General features: G+C 35.3%; 1 protein-coding gene and 1 non-coding gene across 4 annotated transcripts in view; one reads left to right on the plus strand and one right to left on the minus strand.

The window, feature by feature from the left end:
• The window catches only part of Zip48C (Zinc/iron regulated transporter-related protein 48C), a 403,382-nt gene that overhangs the window by 325,956 nt on the left and 51,703 nt on the right, over positions 1-25,723 (minus strand). The window lies entirely within an intron of this gene.
• TRNAA-AGC (transfer RNA alanine (anticodon AGC)) lies at positions 22,918-22,990 on the plus strand. The gene has a single exon. It is a non-coding gene; the product is annotated as a tRNA-Ala (tRNA).

The raw sequence follows: 25,723 nt of genomic DNA on the forward strand, positions 1-25,723 counted from the left end.
CACTTCTTTTCTGTGCTTTTCAAGCTCCTGACATCTCTTGGGACTTGCAGGAAGCACAAGAAGATCGAGTCAATGATTTTTTTTTATTTTATTGGGTTATTTTACGACGCTGTATCAACATCTAGGTTATTTAGCGTCTGAATGATATGAAGGTGATAATGCCGGTGAAATGAGTCCGGGGTACAGCACCGAAAGTTACCCAACATTTGCTCGTATTGGGTTGAGGGAAAACCCCGGAAAAAACCTCAACCAGGTAACTTGCCCCGACCGGGATTCGAACCCGGGCCACCTGGTTTTGCAGCCAGACGTGCTGACCGTTACTCCATAGGTGTGGACTCGAGTCAATGATATTTTATAAAATATACTCTGTTAAAATTTTACCATAAAATCGTAATAAGTTTGCATTACAGGCACATAATCATGACACAAGGCGAAATAATAATTCAACATTAGTAGAACCTAAATGTTTCACATCTGCTGGTTTAAAGCTTACGAGCAAACATTCTGATGGAGACAGATAAAAAGTTAAATTTTTTTCTTCCTCCATGTTAATAATGCCAAATGAAGCACTTATACAAATTTTGGCCACTCGACTGCAATTACAAGGGCCGTAAAAAATAACTTCGCAGAGGCAGTTAACAGAAAGAAAACAGAATTTCATTGGAAAAATTTATTTGAACAGACACAACAATTGTTAAGACATTGTTCAACATATTCCCACCGGAATTGAGACATTTGTCATATCATGGGATCGACAGAGAGGTGCAGACGGCTGTCAAACGCTGGTTCCGATCCCAGGCGGCTGACTTCTACGACACAAGGATACAGAAATTGATCCCGTAGTATGACAAATGTCTCAATTCCAGTGGGGGATATGTTGATAAATAGCAAAACAATTCCTGTATTTATTTCAATAAATCTTTCCATGCAATTGTGCTTCTTTTCTGTAAACTGCCCCATGGAAAATCACTTTCTGGACACTCGTAATTGCGATCGAGTGGCCAAAATTTGTATAATCACTTGTTTTGGCATTATTAACATGGTGGAAGATAAAAAACTATTTTATTTGCCTCCATCAGAATGTTTGCTTGTTAGCATTAATTTTGGCCTTCGAATGTATAATTCTGTCGCTAAATTACACTCAGAACTTCTAACATGTAACGCACTAACAATAACAACAAAATTAGAAACGTGTTAATGTCTTCAATTTTATTAAATAAATATATAGCCTATGTGTATGAATTAATCAGCCTATGTTATATTATTTTATATTCTATAATTTCTTAATATTTTTTTTCATAAATTGTCCTATTATTCTTCTCTATGCTAATATTATATTATGTAATTTCCTTGCAGCAGTAATTTTACTTTTAGCTCCTATTTTATTTTATATTATATACAGTATTCCTCTTATAGTCTATTTAATAATATATCTGAACTGCGACCGAACACGATCGCTGCTCATTCGGACCGCAAATTTTATTAATATTATTGTATTCTCTTTTTTATATTGATGTATTATTTTATTTCTATTGTTCTAATTATATTGTGTAGTCTGATGTATTATTGTGTATTATATGTTCTGTTCTGTTTCTTACAATGATATTCATTTTATTGCATTTTTATATTACAATATCTAGATCAGTTTTATGTTCTGCAAATAATTTAATTAATAAAAATAAAAAAACATATTACAATGCGTGTTTGAACTATTTCTAAATGAAAATGGCCTAATTACATTTCTATAATAAATATTGTACATACAAGCTGACATTCAACATATTATGTAATTTATGCTCGACCATGCCGAAATGTAGTAATTATACACTTGGTGGCAACCCTTTAATGGACCTCATTAAAATACACCTATTCATTAAAGTTCAGGTGTTCCACCAATCAGAAAATACCATTGTACCAATATGAAAGCGCAAGTATCGATTATTCTCGGGTATGCAATCGAAAGACAACAATAAATCAATAAATCACCTATATTTGAAATAAAGTCAGCTCTGTTACTATAATAATTAGCGTTAATTGTAAATAATATTCAAATAAATTCAATTTGTCACCTCGTTTTTGAATGTCTAATTCAATTTCAAGGTTATATCAAGATTTTTTTATTGGGTTATTTTACGACGCTGTATCAACATCTAGGTTACTTAGCGTCTGAATGAAATGAAGGTGATAATGCCGGTGAAATGAGTCCGGGGTCCAGCACCGAAAGTTATCCAGCATTTGCTCGTAATGGGTTGAGGGAAAACCCCGGAAAAAACCTCAACCAGGTAACTTACCCCGACCGGGATTCGAACCCGGGCCACCTGGTTTCGCGGCCAGACGCGCTGACCGTTACTCCACAGGTGTGGACTATATATCAAGATTAATGTTTATTTTACTCTCTAGATTATATCAAGGTCAATGTCGACATTTCTTTCTCGGAAAAAATCAATATTTTCGCATCTGCGCACATCTCACAATTTACGAGATATTGCACTAGGTCAGTTCCGCTCCCCAGTCAGATAAGAATAACATGAATACTTATGAATAATTTCAAGTTAGAAATATAGTCGAGCATAAAAAGTCGTATGAAACTTGCCTATATTGGTAATTAAGACGCTCGTATGAAAATTATGAAACTCGCTTGCGCTCATTTCATAAAAATACTCGCGTCTTAATTACTACCATTATAGGCTCGTTGCATAATGTACTATTCTATAATAAATATCGTACATACAAGCTGATATTCAACATATTATGTAATTTATAGTACCGATACTAACAATGGAATCTAATTCATGCATTCTGTATTCGAATCTATTGCACATCACAAAAAAAGTGCGTACAGACACACAGTAGGGCCTACCTATATCCAAAAATAGAACTATGGATCTCACTCGCTTATCTGAAGAAAAGAATCAAATATATACCATATTTGGGAATGATTTAGCTATTCGTCTAGGAGTTTGGTCAATATTTAATGAGCAAATCGTGATCCTGTCCATTTAAAAAAATCGAACAAGGAGCAATTTTCAAGCGACAGTATTGGTCATAAAGACAGGAGTAGAACTGCCCGAGGCAACCATCATTCCAGAGGCTGGCATACCTATTGGTTCAAGATACCTCTTTAGTTTATTTTTGCCGTGTGTGTATGTGTGTGTCTGTCCATGCTTCTACCTGTTTGGTCAAGGTGAATGCTGACCACATTCCAACCTCTCTTTCTCTCTCTCCAGTATTCAGTTACCTTTCTTTTCATTTTCTCCTTTTCACCTTCCTCCAGTATTTCTTATTCTTTATCAGATATCACCATTACTTCCAGTCTGTTCCCGAATCCCCACACAATATACTAAATTAACCTCTTTGTCCTTAGATGATGTTAATAATACTGTTTCGTAAACATTACCACAATTCATTATCAATATCTAGAGCCCGGATGTTTAGCAAAATTCCTTTTTTACTGGGTGGAAGTAAATCATTATTTGCATATATATATATATATATATATATATATATATATATATATATATATATATATATACTAGTCGTACCCGAGCGCTCCGCTGCATCCGTTGCAAATAAATATAAAGTAATTACATAATTAAAATAGGACATTTGATCCAGGGAGCATTCGTGTTTGATAGAAGGATAAATAGTTTAATATGTTACTTAATTTAAATTCCATCCAAATAATTAAAATGCGATCATTTTGGTCCTAATTTGGTGCAATGACAATTCCTTTAACATGTTTCTTAATTTTTATTACATGCAAGCATAGCTTAATGAAGAGTGACATCATTTAGATTTAATGTGTATATTTAATTTTACTTGTTATAGGTTTCCATTGAATTATGGTAATAACTTAATTTTAACCCTTGTTGTTTTCTACGTATTCAGTAAATGGCGCTTGGCCCACTATGATTCTGAACCCTTCAAATAACTTAAATTATATTATATAATATTACATATTATATTATATTATATCAGAAGTTACTGTAATAACATTATAGCATTATGTCCATCTAGAGAAACTACACTTTCCAATGGTGAAATAATAATTAATTATACAAATCGGTTAATTTAGCTTCCGATATTACTTCATACAAACACAGAAACATTCTCTGTAGGCTATCTTTCATAGCTTTCGATTGTTCTGTCCAAGGCCCCTTATAGACGAAGTCATTTGTTTTTTAATTCATTACAAGGCCTTAGATGGCAGTTATTTTAATTTTAAAACTCATTTATCTCATTAAATATCAGTCCTATCAAAATTTTTCAAGGAATAAAACGTATCGGAAATTATTTTTAAAGAAACTTTTGTTATGTAACATTTTTCACAAAAATCAATAATAAGCTAAATATTGCGATTTATTTAATTCAGGCCCCCTTATAACCCCCCTTTTAAATAATGTATTTTGAATGCCATATATCCTAAAATGTAAGTTACAACGAACTTAATTTATATTCCAATTTTCATCGAAATCCGTTCATCCATTATCGCGTGAAAAGGTAACAAACATACAGACAGACAGACATACAAACAAAAAATTAAAAAAAGCGATTTTCGGTTTCAGGGTGGTTAATTATATATGTTAGGACCAATTACTTTTGGAAAATAGAAAATTACCAGAAAAATTTCGGCTACAGATTTATTATTAGTATAGATAAGTGACTGCGAGTAAATCAAAGTGATAGGTCCAATTTTTATTTTGCCTATACAGTAGAACCCCGATTATCCGTCACCTTATTAACCGATTGCCGGATTATCCGACTTTTTCACCTAGCTTCTTTCCTTTTTCTTTTTACTGCAGAAAAAATTATGGAGTAGCCTAGTGAACGTTATATTTCTGCGTAGTTTTTCTGCATTGGATTATTACAAGCCTTTTTTCTTACAAGTATCACAGTATGTAGTACGAATGCTTTGCTATCGGCAACAGAAATAGTCAGTCTACTTGTAAATAATCACTATCTGCTTTCAAATAAATTACTCCAAGAACTTCTACAACCATGTGTTATTCTCTTCTTATCCTTAATATTCGAGTGGCAGTATTGTATGCAAAAGTCTTCCACAATAGAAAAAAGAAAACGTATTGTGTTACTTGCCGAAAAAAATACAAATAATTGAGAGGTTTGGGAAAGGAGAAACTGTACGCGATTTAATAAAGAAGACAAGGATAAAGTGCATAAAGTATTTTATGCTCGACCATGTCGAAATGTAGTAATTATACACCTGGTAACAGCCCTTTAATGGACATCATTAAAGTACACCTATTCATTAAAGTTCAGGTGTTCCACCAATCAGAAAAAACCATTGTAGCAATATGAAAGCGCAAGTATCGAGTATTGCAATCGAAAGACAACTAGCGAAACGTCACGGAGGCTGGAAATCAATACTGTCGCAGAAGGTTATGTTCTGTTACTATAATAATTAGCGTTAATTGTAAATAATATTCAGATAAGAATAACATGAATACTTATGAATAATTTCAAGTTGCGCTCGTTTCATAAACATACTCGCGTCTTAATTACTACCATTATAGGCTCGTTGCATAATGTACTATAAATCTACATCAGACTTCTACTATTCTTATCTTTTCGCTATCATCAACCATCAACCCTTGGTCTATAAGAACCCGTCGCCGTCGTTGAGAACCGAACTTTTAGTGATCTCCTGATCCACTACACAGCACTTTAAACACAAGACCACGCAGGTAATTACAAATTGTAGGCCAAAATATTATACACTTCATTTATGAAAATCTTTTATGGTACGGATTATCCGATTTTTTCGATTAACCGTTCAGCCCACCCCCTTCATTACCACGGATAATAGAGGTTCTACTGTATTGTCCTTTTAAGGTATTTCTTACTAATAAATGCCTTTTTCGTCATTTTAAAACAATATTTCTTGTTTATTTGCAATTTTCTATGTATTGTAGGTCCCTATCACCACGGCGTGGCGCGTCCTCAGGTTGCGGATCGAGCAGACGGCCTCCAGATATGGAGGGTAGCTGTTAATATATTGAATAAGCAGTCGCGGACAGTCGATATAGTTTTTAATATATTAATTAATGAATATTGATCTTACATTAAGTACTTTTCGAGAAAAATGCAAATTAAAGTTTTCATCTGTTTTCTTAGCAACTATAAGAAAGATTTAGGTATTTAAGAAGCACTGTGTAAAACTACGTCCTAGTTTAGTATGTAAAAAAAAAGCCTACAGGTAGCGCAAATGTCAAGACCCTTTTACACCGCAAATTCGTTATTTTGTTCTCCTGTACAATTTCCTTCCACGACTTCAGGTCCATTTTCCCGCAACGGGTCACATAAAGATTAGAAGAAATAAAGTACTGTAATATAGGCTTACAATAAAATATTAATTGACTTATTAAAATACTAAACTGTCTTGAAAATGTATTATTGTATTATATTCCGCTAGATGGCAGTAGTGCATTATGATTAACTTTACTGTTCTCTTGTTACCAATTGTGCCAATATACAGTCTTCATTGAACTCTATGGACGATTACTAGTCAAGAAGGCTTTGTTCTTTCAGTTGTATATTTTTCATCCTGTACACTACACGAAACTTAAATAATTTCTATTTTAATTAGTCCGCATAGACAAGCAGCTGATGTAACCCGTTCAATTCCAAACCCTCTCTGTTATTCTGGACTTTTCTAATAATAATAGTAATAATAATAATAATAATAATAATAATAATAATAGCTCTTGTATTTAAAACTCTAAATTTAGCTTTTTCACTTCTATAGCCTACTCAATCTCTTAAAAATTATTCTGTTAACTGCATTCACTACTTTTCGTAGTTTCCTATCGTGTCCGACTACTCAACATTTATAAATGCATATCCGTTAGAGCTTTGACTTTTTCTTCCCATCTAATTTTAACTCTAAAAAGAAATTTTCAGTCAATTAAATACCACTCGAGTTCTGATTTTCTCTAGATAAACCAAAACTTTCAGTGAGATTACTGTCGATAGAACAAACCACAACATTAAATACGATATTCGACAAGCATGCCGAACAGTTATATTTTGAGGTTCAAAGTCAGCAATCTTGAGGGTTATTTCCGGACTGTGAAGTGCGCACTTTAGAACAGGGCCTGTTCCTTGACAATTATTCCACAGCACAGACTTCTCTCCCCCTCTCTTGAGTTTTTATCACTTTCTACGGCAACACATCCTTTCTCTCACACCGCACTCTTCTTCTCTTTCTTCTTCCAATTTAAGGCTGCTGCTCCCGGTTCTCAATTTAAAAAAATGACCAAATTTGTATAGTTGCATCATGGTTCACTTCTATCGTATTTGTAAGAGAGTACAACTTACTCAAGAGCCCTTACAAAGTTAATTTGAATGTTTCATTTTCTTAACGTAATTCTTCTGCATTTTCTTACTCTCTTTTTTGTCATGTCTGATTACACACGTAATTTTCAGGTACTTACTGGCTTTTAGGGAACCCGAGGGTTCACTGCCGCCCTCACATAAGCCCGCCATTGGTCCCTATCCTCAGCAAGATTAATCCAGTCTCTATCATCATATCCCATCTCCCTCAAATCCATTTTAATATTATCTTCCCATCTACGTCTCGGCCTCCCCAAAGGTCTTTTTTCCTCCGGCCCCACAACTAACACTCTACATGCATTTCTGGATTCGCCCATACGTGCTACATGCCCTGCCCATCTCAAACGTCTGGATTTAATGTTCCTAATTATGTCAGGTGAAGAGTACAATGCGTGCAGTTCTGCGTTGTGTGACTTTCTCCATTCTCCTGTAACTTCATCCCTCTTAGCCCCAAATATTTTCCTAAGCACCTTATTCTCAAACACCATTAATCTCTGTTCCTCAGAGTGAGAGTCCAAGTTTCACAACCATACAGAACAACCGGTAATATAACTGTTTTATAAATTCTAACTTTCAGATTTTTTGACAGCAGAGTAGATGACAAAAGCTTCTCAACCGAATAACAACAGGCATTTCCCATATTTATTCTGTGTTTAATTTCCTCCCGAGTGTCATTTATATTTGTTACTGTTGCTCCAAGATATTTGAATTTTTCCACCTCTTCGAAGGATAAATCTCCAATTTTTATAGTTCTATTTCGTACAATATTCTGGTCACGAGACATAATCATATACTTACTGTAGTCTTTTCGGGATTTACTTCCAACCCTATCTCTTTACTTGCTTCAAGTAGAATTTCCGCGTTTTCCCTAATCGTTTGTGGATTTTCTCTTAACATATTCACGTCATCCGCATAGACAAGAAGCTGATGTAACTCGTTCAATTCCAAACCCTCTGTGTTATCCTGAATTTTCCTAATGGCATATTCTAGAGCGAAGTTAAAAAGTAAAGGTAATAATGCATCTCCCTGCTTTAGCCCGCAGTGGATTGGGAAAGCATCAGATAGAAACTGGCCTATACGGACTCTGCTGTAAGTTTCACTGAGACACATTTTAATTAATCGAACTAGTTTCTTGGGAATACCAAATTCAATGAGAATATTATATAAAACTTCTCTCTTAACCGAGTCATACGCCTTTTTTAAATCTATGAATAACTGATGTACTGTACCCTTATACTCCCATTTCTTTCCAATATCTGTAGAATACAAAAATCTGATCAATAGTCGATCTATTACGCCTAAAACCACACTGATGATCCCCAATAATTTCATCTACATATGGAGGTAATCTCTTCAAAAGGATATTCGACAAAATTTTAGTACGACGTCAACAAAAGTGATATTCCTCGAAAGTTACTACAGTTGGTTTTGTCCCCCTTTTTAAAAATAGGTACGATTATGGACTCCTTCTGGAGTTCTGGTACAATTTCCTTTTCCCAAATTGTAAGTACAAGTTTATAAATTTCGCTAGATAATGCGCTTCCACCCTCTTGTATTAATTCTGCTGGACTTTGATCAATACCTAGAGACTTGTACTTTTTCAGATTCAGATTTTCTATCGCAATTTCGACTTCAGAAAGTGTGGGTTCCGGTATAAATGGCTCAGCAGTTTGTATTTGAATTTCGTCCCGATCATTTCTATTTCGCCTATGTATATTTAGTAGTTGCCCGAAATAGTTTTTCCATCTGTGCAGGATTGAATGAGAGTCTGCAAGCAGTGTACTTGCCCTTACTTCAGGGATACATATGACTAGACTCCGTATTCCAGCTACCTAAAGACTTAAGTTAAAGACACAAAATTGGGTATATAATATGTCGAACACAGGTAATGCAACGGATAAGGATATAAAGAAACACGTTGTTGTTGTGTGTTCGTGGAGTACAGTCAACTTCCGACATTCTGAAGCTATAGACTACTAGTAAACACATATTTGAGCCGTGATGTTCATTTTTGTCGTGATCTTTGCAGTGAATAATAACATGCATTCGTAAGTTACGCAACTTGAACGTATACGGATGTCACTTGAAATGATTTTATATTGCAAGAAATTCTTTCAATGGCACATGACGTTACTGGTGCGTGATATAGTACAAGAGTCCACACCTGTGGAGTAACGGTTAGCGCGTCTAGCCGCGAAACCAGGTGACCCGGGTCCGATTCCCGGTCGGGGAAAGTTATCTGGTTGAGGTTTTTTCCGGGGTTTTCCCTCAACCCAATATGAGCAAATGCTGGGTAACTTTCGGTGTTGGACCCCGGACTCATATCACCAGCATTATCACCTTCATATCATTCAGACGCTAATAACCTAAGCTGTTGATAAAGCGTCGTAAAAAAACCTACTAAAATAAAATAAATAATATAGTACAGATATTTCTATCGTCTGATATTTTTTCGTGTTTCATTAGGATACTGCATATGTCACTAATGTTCTATGCACGTTTCTGTAAATTCCCTAAAATGAATATTATTTACTTTATTAATTGGAATGTTGGCACTGAACATCATGGTAGGCTACACAAATCCATGCTAAACGTCGAGTTAATATCTTCATAATTTTTAGATTTTGATGGTACTGGTTCTTTCGGAATACGTTCAACACACTTTCTGTGCCTTTTGGTGTTGCAGTGTCTTTCAGTGCACTGTTTTTTTTTTGTCGCTCTTATGTTTATTTTACACAATCTATATGCAATGTTGTCTATGTTGATAATGAAAATATTAGTTCAATATCCTCAACTATGCCCTGCAATATTACACGCTTGAGCGTCTTACCCAAGGCATTTTACCTCTGCAATGAACCTTCAATCAGCCACAAAGATGTAGTTATTTAAATAATACGACTAGTAAGAGCAATGATCGATAAGACTACTCGTGCGTTCCTGTTTTGACTTTCTAGAGGAAGAGGGCAGAGGATGCATAACTATTTTGTATCTGTACCAGCTCTGTGACGTCACATAGGCCTATACTTCGAATCAGACAACCTCATTCAAGTCTATAGATAGGTAGGTGGAATACGGAGCCTACATATGACACATACAGTGCTATTTTATCTGGCGGAACGTCTTAGAACGGTGTTCCGGCACCTTTCTGTTGTATCTTTCATCATGGAACAGAGAAATGTGTAATAGTTATGTTTTTATATAACTCACCTCCAGGAATAAGGGTGTAACCAACAAATCTAGAATACACGTTTCAGAAGAAAAGAAAATCATGCCAGTAGCATATTTCGTTAGCATAACTATTGTGAATGCTCACATTTAAATACATTTTTTAACAATATTTCCGTTCTTGTTCTCGTTGTCGTTTCCGATCCGGTTTATTGTCAACTAGCCTTAACGATTAGCGCGTTTGATCGTGAAACGAGCATATTAGTGTCGCCTGACAGCTGTGTTATTGAAAAATATGCAACTAAAACGATTTCTTACAAAGAAGCGACAAGGAGACGAGTCATTTGTCATTATCATAAATCTTAATCAATGGGCTTTGATCTAGGCCTACTTAACTATTATTGAACGATGACAAGGCGGGACTCCCATGGCATGGGGTCAACGTCGCCAGAATTCTAACACAACACAACTGACAAACCTCTATCCATACACTGTTTTAGACGAGGTTCAAATTACGATCATGGTTTCCACACAGCGTTAAATCTGCCCCTTAACCGTTGTGCATACTGTGACTCACATTATTGCAAGTATATACATCAGCCATTTTCAACTGGTGTGCCGCAGCAAAATAGTGTGCCGAGAATGATTCGCTGGTTGTCAAAGGAAAAATTGAGGGGCTGGGTGCAAGAAGGGCATTTTAGAGGATGTGCCCTTTTTTGAGTAAAACGCTTTATTGTGTTCAATGATCTGTTATGCACATGATCATCAAGTTGTAGTTCAATACTTTGATCATAGAGGTCAGGAGTACCCAAAATGTAAAGGCGTGTATGGGTAACATCATTACGCATTGAATTTTCAACATCAATCTTCTCAAAATTTACATTCCAGAGAAGTGCCTTTCTTGCACCCAACCCCTCAATTGGAAAAGTAAAAGTAAAAAGAGTAAGTAGTAAAAAACTGAGTCCACAAGAGCGAAAGCGGCACAAGTCTACATTCAATAAAGACAGTGTAGTTGTGCGATCGGCACAGAAGAGAATGACCGAGGGTTGCCAGATCAGTAAAGTTAGAATATACTTAGTAGCTACTAACCTTGAATTGAATTTGAATTTAAGGGAGGGGGCACTACGACCCATCACTGCGGCCTTATTAGATCTATCGTGCTGACCGTCAAGTTAGGCGCATTCCCAAACTCACACCGGCTGATTACACTAAGGTTTGCTGCGTATCCAGTTTTCGAGCAGGCAACCCCACTCGTCTCTAGGCCAGCCAGCTCCATGCATCGCCAGGCGATGTTCGGGGAATGCTGTGAAATGATGACGGACTGGAGAGATGTTGATGGAATAATGTATAGGCCTAATATAAGGAAAAGAGAGAACTCCGAGAAAAACCCCAACTGCGACCTTTTCAGCAACAAGTGTCACTATGGACCAACCTTAAAAAATATCGTATTTTACTTGTTTTTTATGAAAAATTAATTCCCCCTTGTTAGAAACCATTGTTTATAGAGTAAATGAGTGTGTCGCGGAATTTTAAATTACAACTTTAGTGTGCCACATGCTGAAAAAAGTTGAAAAACGCTGATCTACATTAATACGTTCTTAAGTCTTACATTCAACGTCATACATTACGTTCATTGCTTTATTGGAAGGAGATCGCAAACCATAAGAATTTCGAATAAATAGTTCCGAAGTATTGTTTTATCGGTTATATAACGACGCTGAATCAATACGAGGGTATCTAGCATTGATGGTATTGGTGATAGATCAGTCCCGAGGATTCGACGTGGGAAAACCTCGGAAAAAGGGTGAATCTTTCTTATGTCGCAGCCACTAATAAATAAATAAAAAAAAAATACCTTGGAAATGCCTTGGATTTAAAGTATCGAGTAGTAGATAATCGATGTGATCCCAGCCCGCTCTAAATACGTCCCTTACTTATATACGAAAATCGTCGTGCGTGAACGAAGAATACCGCCATATTTCTTTAATGTAACAGTGGGTTTCAGTGTTGCCAACATAGTAATAATATACACACCTAATCAAAACCTAACCTAACCTTTCTCATAATACTACACACCTAATCAAACCTAACCTAACCTAACCTAACCTGTCACGTAATATACACCTTACTTACTGGCTTTTAAGGAACCCGAAGGTTCATTGCCGCCCTCACACAAGCCTGCCATTGGTCCCCATCCTGAGTAAGATTAATCCATTCTCTACCATCATATCCCACCTCCCTCAAATCCATTTTAATATATCCTCCCATCTACGTCTCGGCCTCCCTAAAGGTCTTTTTTCCCTCCGGCCTCCCAACTAACACTCTATATGCATTTCTGGATTCGCCCATACGTGCTACATGCCCTGCCCATCTCAAACGTCTGGATTTAATGTTCCTAATTATGTCAGGTGAAGAATACAATGCGTGCAGTTCTGTGTTATGTAACTTTCTCCATTCTCCTGTAACTTCATCCCTCTTAGCCACAAATATTTTCCTAAGCACCTTATTCACACCCTTAACCTATGTTCCTCTCTCAAAGTGAGAGTCCAAGTTTCACAACCATAAAGAACAACCGGTAATATAACTGTTACATAATACACACCCAATCAAACTTAACCTTGATTACCCCCCTTTGATTTGATTACCTGGTTGGGTTTTTCCGAGGTTTTTCCCAACCAAAAGGCAAATGCCGGGTAATATTTTGGCGAATCCTCGGACCTCACCTCATCTCGCCAAAATATTGTAAAAAATTGCAAAATATTGTAAAATTGTAGAAAATTACTAAATTGTAGAACTGTAAAAATTTGTAAAAATTGTAATTGTAATATTGTAAAATTTTGACTTGTTCCACATCTTAAAGCTTCATTATTCATGTAAGATCTACGGAATAAAATAAATGAATGAATAAATGAATGAATGAATAAATGAATGAATGAATGAACGAACATGTAGTAACATTCTTCACACTTAGTATCATTTCGTTTTCATGTATTGCCGGCTCTGCCAATCGTGTCGGTTTCCATCTAGTGGAAGTAGATTGTACTAATACTACTAATTTGAAGAAGAAGCAATGGCGACTTTCATAATAATTACATTTTACATGTTTCGTGATAGGCCTATACTAAATGTGTTAATGTAAGGTAAACAAGGGTGAAACGGGTCACCAGATGAATCGGGTCAGTTTTGAAAACACCGCTCTGTACGCCAAAGACAAAAGAATACTGATTGCGCCCAACATAGCGTTGAAGTTGGGAACTTCTTCAATGCAGAAACGCGGGAAAGCAATAAAACTGCATTGTTTTCGGTGCGGTATTTGAGGTAGAAAATTGTTATTGTAACGATAAGTAGCAATATTTTATTTAGTTTCTTGTATTGTAGTGTTTATTTACTCGTAATCTGCGTTTCACCAGTTATTCTTGTGATACTTACATGATTTAGTAATAAAGTTTAAAGTGGACTCTTAAGCGATAGGTTACCCTTATGTCGAACTTCTAAGTATGGCAAACCTTACGATGTAAAATATTACTGCTATTTGGGTGATTCGGGTCACTATTTTAAGAGTGAAAAGGGTCAGATATTTTTTTTAACTGATTTCACTGCAGTAGGGTTTATATTTGTCCTAAATGGGGAAATGCGAAGGAATATGATTGGAGGAGATGTGGAAGGCAATAAAAACTTATCTTGAAGGACGAAGCCAGCGCCACGCTGCTGCGGAGCTCTTCAATGTATCACATTACTGCCTACAAAGAGGTCTGGAAAATGAGGTCAACCAACAGGTAAAGAATAGGGGAGGATAAACCGTATTCTCAGTTGACCAGGAAAAGCAATTTGCAAAGAGAATACTTAGGCCTAGACTTTCAGCTTGTGGATTTGAACTAGAATGTTCGATGTTCGAAAAGGTGCTCATCATCATCATCATCATTATCAGGAGATGAATCCTCAGATGAATATGACACTGCATGTTGTTTTTGCAATGTTAAATAGAGGGATCCTGTTTCTTAAAGCTCGGAAACTAGGTACAATGCATGGGAAAGAGGAATGAGTGGTACCATGAAAATTGTGTTGGAGCTGAGATTAAGAAGAGAAGTATTTGTGGAAGATGTTCATTGAATAATTAAAACAGGACATTTGTTGCTTGTGATGAATAATTAGTATTAAATATACAGAGTGAGCCATAAGTATGTTTGGAAAACGCGTGAGCGTGCTCCTGGATCAAAAATAAGAACAATTCCTTATATGGAAATTTGACAAATAGCGACTTTTGTTTTCATAAGTATCTGATCATATTATTATGTTGCTTTTGGTTTGATTTTGTAACAATGTTTGTTTACAAACAACACAGCAACAATACAGTAGTACATTGTTTTGATTGGACGTGGTGGTCCAGTGCCTTGGCCACCCAGATCACCCGACCTCACCTCACTAGATTTTTACCTTTGGGGTCACTTGAAGGCTGTCGTCTATGCAACACCAGTGAATGATGCAGAGGAGCTATTGCAACGTGTTGAAAATGCATGCCAATTGATCCGTGATGACAACATGGTGTTTGAGGGAACTCACCTCGTGCTCAGGCATGTGTGAACAATGGAGGGGGACACACTGAGCCCCTTTTGTAAACGTTAAATGACAAGTTTCTAAACATGTACTTGTGACACAACAAGAAAAGAACGAAAAGAAAATATGGCCGTTTCTCCAATAAATAAGAATTTTCCGTCACATTTTCATATAAGGAATTGTTCTTATTTTTGATCCAGGAGCACGTTCACGCGTTTTCCAAACATACTTATGACTCACCATGTATATTTGTGGATCTGAATCTTCCTAAATATTTTAAATTGTACAAGTTTATGAATAAAAATGATATGTAAGAATGTTTCCATTCGCCCTTCTTGATGACCCTATTCACCCTGGCTGCTTAGCGTGAAAAGGGTCATGCAGTACTTTGATTAATTTCTGAATATGCTAAATAGTTGCAGAGTTAATTCTAATATAGACATTAAAACTTGTAGCTAAAACAACAATCTTTCTGACGAAGTATTACACTTTAGCTTTGCTGTTAAGTTATGAGAGCTATTAGAGTAAATATGAATTTTGACCCTAATCACCCTTGCTTACCCTAGTAATAATTCACTGTATATGGTACAATAAGATTTTAAATGTGTTGTGGTTGTGATAAAAGTATTTAAAATTGGTATATAACGCCACATTGGCAGTGACAAAAGTGTGCAATTATCGTTCAGTGGCTGGTGGATGCTCTAGATTGACCAAAAAAAGAAAAGATTTGGTAACCAGCCCAAACAGGATTCGAAACCACGCCCGACCGCAGCATGGAAGCAGCAAGCAAACACGCTACCACCTGAGCTACACCGGCGACTTAGTTCCGACTTACGCAGGGCATCTTTTCCGTAATCATTCGTGCCTAATAAGAAATGTGCACTACCGCCTTAAAAATAAGGGAAGGAATGGAAGTGTTGAACTCGTCCCAGTATGTGTGCGCGCACCCGTCTTCCTCCACGGCGCGGCGAACTTCTGACAACAAAGCAGAATCCATTGATGGATCTTCAATTATAATCCTTCACCTCCTCCTTCCAGTCGCCAGAGGCCTCCACCATAGCTCCGTGACCTTCGCTGTTATTTAAATGTTTCGTTCATAAAACTTTTGAGGAATCTCACGGAGCCACACGAAAAGCGGTGTTGCCGTATTTGTCACTAAATATGAGAGCTTCTTTCTTCAGACTGGGGAAATATTATGTATAGTCTGGATCAGCTTACTTAATACCCTAAGAGTGAAACCTAACCATTTTTCCCCCATTAATACATAAGCTAGTGGATTATGGTGATTTTATAGTTTGCAGGTTGAATTTTGTTTTGCCAACTTCGTTTTGAATTTCGGTACTGAGAAACACTACAACTGGTAATGATTTTATAACTGTTATTTTGGCAGCAGCAGTGACACGAGCTGTCGGTAGTTTAAATTCTGAAAATTCAAATTGTTCTAGATTTCTGAGCCCATTACTGGAAGCCAGTGAAATTTGAACATACCAATAAGTAATTAATATCAGTATTAATATTAACACATAATAGTTATTATATGTGTTCCTTTATGTTGTGGTTACAATTTCAAGATTAGAGTCAGGTACTCGTATAACATATTTCGTGTGATACATGTACTTGGGTAATGGATAGAAATACCATTTCACATTTTAATTAATTTCTTTCGTGTTTAGAATTTTATTACAATAATGGAGTAAATATTCTAAAGCATATATTTCAAAGTGGCATTGGTTTTCGGAATTCGTACTAATCATTTCACGTGATCAAACAAAATACAATTTTAGGTTAGGTCTCATGAATCGTAAACTGTTTAATCAAAGAAATGAATTTCACGTTGTCAGACAAAATACATTTTAATATTAGATCATACACTACTCTACTAACTACTAACATAATGTGCGAGAGGTCCAGAAGAAAAATATACTTTCACAAATTATTGAACCATTTAGAAAACACCTCCCTGACATAAAGATGGGATGTGGTAAATAAGCAAGAGATTGTTATTGTTAATACTATATTATTATTATTATTATTATTATTATTATTATTATTATTATTATTATTATTATTATTATAGTACATGACATTGTGTGATTTTATCCTCTTTTGGTGATATCTAGTATTAGTTGGCAACACTGAAGAGACGGCCAAATTAGTCTTTTAGGTGCTATTCATAGACATTTTTCTCCCGTTTCCCTCCGTCCTTCCAACGCCAATATCCATTTCTATACTCATCATCATTTCAATAGTAGACCTACCTACCATAGTCCTGCATTTATTAATTTCGCTCCTGCGTGAGAAAGCGATGATGTAGTTGGCTATTAAACCGCTAGATGCTGCGAGTGTAAGAGGCTTTATCGCTCGCCATTAAATTAAGCGAGTGACGTTCGAAACACATTCATTCCTGAGAATTTTTCCAGTTAACATAGATTGTGGAAACTAGTCTAATTGTGGAGGCTAAACTTTTAAGCCATCAAAAGTGATGTGTGGGAAAAATTTGTTACAGAAAAGAAGAGAAGGCCTTATGGCCTTAACTCTGCCAGCGAAAATAAAACATTATTATTATTATTATTATTATTATTATTATTATTATTATTATTATTATTATTATTATTATAAATCATTATTTAATTCCGTTGCTCTCAATTGTTATTCTTGTATTATTTTTATTTTTGAACGAAAGACAGAATTTAATACGGTATTAATTCTTGTATAATTTCTATTTCTGATCCAAAGACTAATTAAAATAGAAATTATTTAAGTTTCGTGTAGTGTACAGGATGAAAAATATACAACTGAAAGAACAAAGCCTTCTTGACTAGTAATCGTCCATAGAGTTCAATGAAGACTGTATATTTGGCACAATTGGTAACAAGAGAACAGTAAAGTTAATCATAATGCACTACTGCCATCTAGCGGAATATAATACAATAATACATTTTCAAGACAGTTTAGTATTTTAATAAGTCAATTAATATTTTATTGTAAGCCTATATTACAGTACTTTATTTCTTCTAATCTTTATGTGACCCGTTGCGCGAAAATGGACCTGAAGTCGTGGAAGAAAATTGTACAGGAGAACAAAATAACGAATTTGCGGTGTAAAAGGGTCTTGACATTTGCGCTACCTGTAGGCTTTTTTTTACATACTAAACTAGGACGTAGTTTTACACAGTGCTTCTTAAATACCTAAATCTTTCTTATAGTTGCTAAGAAAACAGATGAAAACTTTAATTTGCATTTTTCTCGAAAAGTACTTAATGTAAGATCAATATTCATTAATTAATATATTAAAAACTATAGCACCTACAACCATGATTTTTTTTAAATGCTCAGTATTTCATCCTCTTTTTGAAACCACAAAAAAAAAAAAAAAAAAACAAGTAAAAGATCCGACTTTAGGTCCCATTTCCTGCAACTAGTCACATAAACTTTCTTCTAATCGTTCAATAATCAATTAAATCCCACTCGAGTTTTGATTTTCTCTAGATAAATCAAAACCTCTAGTGAGATTACGTTGGATAAAACATTTAAAAAACAAGAAAAATGTCAAGTTGAGCACAAAATGTGGTAAATATAATGGCAAATCAGAACAAACATAAATATTATATTAGTTTAACCTTCATATTCTCACAGAACATGATGTTTGTTGTTTAGTCAACTGTCAGAAGATAGATCTGAATCTCACAAATGATACCAACATGGCATCACTTATAGCCCTAGCTAATTCATTAGGCCACAGTAAGGAGTACTGTAGGCTATGTGCTCTTCCGAGTAAAAATTTAAGGGCCATATTCATAGACATTCTTAGCGCGAGCTTTCGGTGGATGATCAGCGAATTAACGTTTTTCGTATTCATAAACCAGTGTTAGCGATATGATATAATATGAATCCTGTACAAGTAATCAGTCGATAGCCGGGGCTAGTTTAGCAAGCTCGTAGCGCGGGCTAGCGAAATGTCTGTGCATAGCACCCTAAATGATTTCCGGTTGTTTGAAACGAATCTCTCTTTATGCGAGCATAGTTTGCTCGTTAACATGGTTTGGAGCGCTCTCCGCTCGAAGGAAATGCCCTCGAATGCGGGACCTTCGAACGAATACGAGGGAGCGAAGCATTTACATTGCAGTACTCTGCTACCTACCAAACTGTTGCAGCTGGATTAACAGCTGGATGTAATATTGTGATTGTGGTGGGGGGGGGGGGGTAACGTACCGGTTATTTTGGAACAGTTCCTTGCTTGAAAGTCTTGGAACTGTTCCAAAAAGTAACAGCACTTTGGAATAATACGTTTCAAAATAACAGTATTATTCTGAGTTAATACGAAATATAGTCCGGGTCAGCTTACTTCATACCCTAAGGGTGAAACCTAACCATTTTTCCCCATTACTACATATGCTAGTGGATTGTGGTGGTTTTCTATTTTGCAAGTTCAATTTTCTTTTGCCAACTTCGTTTCGAATTTCGATACTGACAAATACTACAAATGGTAGTGATTTTGTAACTGTTATGTTGGCAGCAGAGACAGACGTTGTCGGTACTGGAGTTCCAGAAAATTAAAATTGTACTAGATTTCTGAGCCAGTTACTGGAAGCTAGTGAAATTTGAACTTATAATAATTAATTAATATCAGTATTAATATTAATACACTTGGCCCAATGTAAAAAAACTCAATAAGTTGGGCCAATATAAAAACTCCATCAACGCAAGATCTATTTTCTCTGAAGCCGTTTTGTTCTTCAAGAAGTATCGTTTCAGTGATTGGCTTTAGTCTGCTATTTATGATTTTTGCATATATTGTAGCGGCTGAATTTAATAGACTAATGCCTCTATAGTTAATCTTATCTTTTCTATTTCCTTTTTTGTAAATGGGAACCACTAGTGACTCATTCCACTCATCGGTAAGCTTCCATGGTTCCTACAGACATTTATGACATCTAGGAACTTATTCAAGAATGATGGCGGGGCATCGCAGCCATTACAGAGACAATCCACAAGTATCGGAGCAACTGGCATGAACATGTTCTACGGATGCCAAATGATAGACTACCCAGGAGATTATTAAATTACAGACCCCTTGGATACAGAGATCGTGGACGCCCGAAGAAGCGATGGAGAGACCAGCTTTTCACCTGAGACGGAACAGGCCAAATGGCCTAAACCCTGACAGCTATTGATGATGATTAATATTAATACATAATAGTTATTTTATGTTACGTTGTGATTAAAATTGAATACTACAGTCAGGTAAGAGTAAATAAATATAACATACTTGAGTGTGATAATGCAGGTGGGGTAAACGATAGAAATACCATTTCACATTTTAATGAATTTCTTTCGTGTCTAGATTTTTATTACAATAATGTCAAAAATAGGAAAAAGCATGGCATCGACTCCACCAAGAAAGCGTAAAGCGTGCTGCAAGAGTGGGGATAATTTCCCCTACTGGCATTCCGTTCTTTCAGATTTAACCGAAATAAGATAATGAAGACGGAATTATGCTCACAGAGACAGCAATTATAACTAGAATACCAAAATTATTCGTAGTAAGTATTCTTATACATATATTTCATGGTGATATTCGGTTTTTGGAGTTAGTACTAATAATTTCATGTGGTCAAACAAAATACATTTTTAGATTAGGTTAGGTCTCGTGAATCAATTGTTTAGTCAAACTAATGAATTTCATATTTCCAGGCAAAATACCTAACATGCTGGTCCCTTTCTCGTATAGTCTGCCTACGAAAATATGTTAAAAATTATTGAATTATTTAGAATAACCTTCCAACATAAAAATAAAGTATGGTAAGTAAATAAGTCATTCAGTACATAGGATCGTGATTTTACTTCATATGGTGATATCTGGTAATAGTTGGCAACACTGACAAGACGGAAATATTTGCTGTTTAGGAACTGTTCTTATTTGATCCTCACTATACTTGTTACAAAATACTTTTTTCACTTTGGAACTTCATTATGACGGAACATGTTTGGCACTATTGGAAGCAGAAGTGGGAATCCTTTCGTCACACTGAAATATGTGTTAGAAACTAAAGTAAAAGATAAATAGTAAAGATACGAAGAACTTCTTGGAAATAATGTACAAATTATCTTGAAACAGATGTTATTGAGTATAGGATTCTATCAAACAGTTACTAACATAATGCCTGTATTACAGTATAGTAACTGTATTGTGGATTTCATCAAGGGAGATGAAAATATATAGGTTAAGTTTTATTTACAAATGTTTCCCATTTTTAGTTTCATTACTAGGGCTAGGATTTTGATGAAATTGCATCTTTTTTCTAGTAAGCCAGAAACATGGCTGCTTTAGTATTTATATGTTGTGTGATAAACTGAGTGTTTTGAGACATATTTGTTAGGGCATTTTTTTTGTTGCATTTTTTGCTTGTTTCAATTCATAAGAGCATCTTTTGTTTTATTCGGTCATTTAATTTTGGCCATAAATCCCTATTATTAATGTAAAATAATGTTTATTTCCTTTGATATTTTCTCTACATATTTTGTCCATTAATACCCATTATTTTGTATAATATTTTAATAGTTGTTCTACACAAATATTGCCATTTTAACGTAGTACACCCCATGTAACTGATCAGTCCAACCACCCGTTCAATATAGACTCCTCTATATCTGCTAATTCCGGATAAGAGTGACCTTGTGTTAGACTACATGGAAAATAAAAGTAAAGTATATCCATAGTGCTACAGCCCATGAAGGGCCAAGACCGACCAGCCGACTGCTGACCTCACGTCCATATGCCGACGCAGAGGTGAACGATCATACATGGAAACTACATCAGGTAATATAATTAAGTGTACTACTTAGAAAAAATTATGTAAAATTTAATTTAATCTACTAAGCCAATTTTGTAAGATCAATTTTTAAGAGCATTTTAAGGGAATTTTTTAAAAGATTTTTAGGTCATAAATGCATTGTTTTTAGGACATTTTTTCATTATTTATAGGTCATCAAAATCCTAGCCTTATTCATTACCAATTCTTGAGCATCTTGTACGTTATTTCTTCAACAGTAGCATAGAGCGAGCAGTTTATTGTATGTACTAGATGGCCGTGAGTAAATTGAAAACGAACAGGTTTATTACTATTATTTTTCTGCGAATTATTTTTAAATTTCTGTAATAAAGTGCAACTGGAGAAAACTTTGGTTACTCTGCATCATTACTACCAATGAAGATTTTCAACAACAAACTGTTATTAATTACAATATCACTATTTCAAATGCGTATACATTTCACTATTTCAGTTTCCAACACGCTGATTTCTTCCTAAATAAGGGGAGAGCGGTTAAACCCCCAAACTCCTCCCCCTCCACCTCGTGCGCGGCCTTGTGGTTAGTAACGTAAGCGTAAACTCATAAAAGCAAGGCTTACACACAATTTATTAATGGACGGGAGAAAAACTTCATTTCTCTCCCCGATAATTTTATTGAACCCAAGTCCACTTGATTGTAAAATACACGAGATATGATTTAGTGATTGCAGAACATCAATAGACGTGATAACAGTAACGTTTTGCATATCTTTTTCCTTACAATGCTTTGGGAAAATCATTGCCTTCAGAATGTTAACTTGTCAACGGAAACAACTGTGCGTGTGAATGTGCTTACAACTGTGTGATGTCATAAGCGAACCGAGTAGTGTCGCCATTTTGTGTACTGTACTTTTTGCTACAAAGATGTTCTTCGCTCTCGGCCTACGATAATGTATTCATTAATTATTACACTTTCTAACATGGAAATGAACACAAACTATTTCAGAACTGAAGTAGACAAGCATAACTCTTGAATTTTAGGAGGCACTGCTTCGTTGGGGGCGTAGCTCAGATGGTAGAGCGCTCGCTTAGCATGCGAGAGGTACCGGGATCGATACCCGGCGCCTCCAGGTATTTTTTTTCTTTTATTTTTACATTTGTTCATGATAGAGCTCAACGAAATTAAGACCTTATTTGATTTATTATGTGTGATAGCATAATTAAACGCAATTTGATGTTCGTTGTTATCTTATAGATATTTTACTGACATTTTAATATTCTCACGATTTTAGAACACCTGGTACCGAAAAATGTTTCGTCTGTAAAGTATGGTTAGACCTACAGTACTATAGATTTTCAATAGCCTTGGATAATTTTCTTAATACAGTATATTTTGTGTTTATTGATCAACTTATAAAATGTTTGTGCTTTTCACGAGAAATATCGTAGTTTAAGTTCGATGGGGGAAATGATACCATGAAATATGGATTGTAACTATTATTTTTTTTTGCATAAAACGCAACAAATAAAATAGCTTATGTAAGATGTTTTATAAAAATCAAATCAATTTTTATTGTGAACATTTTTATACCCGATAGTTCGCTTGCCGCTAGATTTAAATACGAGTGTAGCTTATGCACCGTTGTGTGGAAAACTTGGTGAATGTTTCGGATTTAAATTAAACACAACTGTGGAAAGATCACGAACATAACAGCAGCGTTTTGTAAGAAATACAAAAAATCGTTCAGTTGCAATGGAAGCACAAGAGAATCAGTTATTTGGAAAAGGCCATATAGGCCTATTCATATTTTCTAATTTTACAGTAGGGAGTAAAAACTGAATTACATAAAACCCCTAAGCGATGCTAGTCATATTCTTTTATTAATATTTATACCTATTTAATGTCAATTTTGTTATAAACTTTTAATAAAAACAGTGTTAATTTTAGTAAAAAAAAACAGTTTTAATAAGTGGAGATATGGCCTTTTCCAATTAAATGAAGACAGTTAACAATATTATATTGTAAAAAATCATATTCTATGTTCAGAAAATATGTTGAAGTTAAAATCAACAATGAAAAAGCAACAGAGGTGGGAAAATGTCTATATTCTTCAGAAGATGAGAACCATATTCTTAGAAACCCGCTGAAACTGGAGCACTTGATCTGTCGTAGGCCATTGACACAGATTATTGTAGGTAAAGGTAAAGGTAGCCCCTTCACATGACATGAAGGCACTTTGGGGGCATGGAGGTAGAGGCCCATGCTTTCTTGACCTCGGCACTACGTAGGAGGAGGTGATGTGGTCGGTACCACGCTCCGACCGCCTTTCACCCCTGGGAAAGACTCAGTACTTAATTTGATAGGAGGCTGAGTGAACCTTGGGGCTGTTCTGGAAGTTTGGCAACGAGAAAATCCCCTCACCACCCATTTACAAAAGCAATGTGACTCTAAAAGACACATGGAATATTTGAAATTGTTTAGTGATTCGATTTCGGATCAATTCACTTTTTACTATGACTTGTATCTGATATTGATATGTGCGAATATTCCGTTCCATGAACTTGAGAATCCACATTGTAAACACTTCATTGGAAAGTATACGTTTAGAAAATTGCCGACTCCAACAACCATGCGTATACAATACTTTAACCCTCGTGTTATAATAGTGTGAGCGGTATGTTGAAGTTTTCATGTTCGAGGAAAAGTTTGAAAAAGCGAAACGTAGTTGAGCTTTTTTAATTTCCAAGAATTGAAAGAAAACATGCCGCTAGTGTATCGTACATTATTTTGTGCGAAGATCGTTAATTACATACCTGAAAGAGGAATTTCTAATTAGTTGCAATGAAAACTCCATCTTGGTTTCTGTTCAATGACGGCAAATTTCCAAACAAAAATATCTATCTTCAACATTGTTGCTTTAAAATGTTTTCTATGTTTACTGTACTCCAGCAGGCCGTGACATATGTCTGTCCTTTTTTTTCCCCCAGTCTAAATGCGAACTTAAAACAAACGGCTTCCTTAACGTTACATGCATCACGAATGCAGTAACTTTAGTGGAGTTGTAGAGTTTACTTAATTTTTGCAAATATTTAAAAACAATAATTAACAGTGCAATTTAGGTGAAATTGCAGTGGTAAGTTTCTAATTTATAATTATTACTATATTGAACGTTTCTAAAAATAATGTTAAAAGCCTAAAGCAGTAAAATCAATATGTCACTTAAGCGGTAAGAAGAGGGAAATTGTTATGTGTGTTAGGTTGGGAATATTGAATGTGGAATTTTAGACTTACCGCGGATTGGTTTTGTGCGGAAACCAAGCAAATACGCACGATCTCGCACAAAACAATTTTAAATTCTATACTCTTGATAACAATGAAAGGGTTAAACCACAGTCTAGTATATACAGTCACGAAGCTTGAGTTGTTGAGGGTACTAGGAACAATAGACTGTGCCGGTACTATTTCGCATTGCCTGTAATAAGGCGACAGTAGCGATCCTAGTTGTTAGCAACTATCTATGGATGCATATTTTCTACGTATTGAGCTTCGTGACTGTGTAGCCTATACTAGACTGTGGTTATACTAAAACTGAAGAGTGTTATTGAGAAAAAAAAAAACAAACAAACAAACAAAAAACAAACAAAACCTGAATATTCGAAACATTGTGAAGTGCAATATGAATTAATGAATTAAATAGTGAACAGGCACAATATAATACACAACTTTATTTTAAATATAAACTATTTCAAATTCGCACCACTAATATCGTATTATGTATGTCGAAAGAATATTTTCTTAGTACAAACACTATTTCAGTGACAATCGAACAGGTTTATATTTGAGAATTTATGAACGTACACAG

Source organism: Periplaneta americana, chromosome 14 (genome assembly GCF_040183065.1).
Source record: "Periplaneta americana isolate PAMFEO1 chromosome 14, P.americana_PAMFEO1_priV1, whole genome shotgun sequence".
NCBI lineage: Eukaryota > Metazoa > Arthropoda > Insecta > Blattodea > Blattidae > Periplaneta > Periplaneta americana.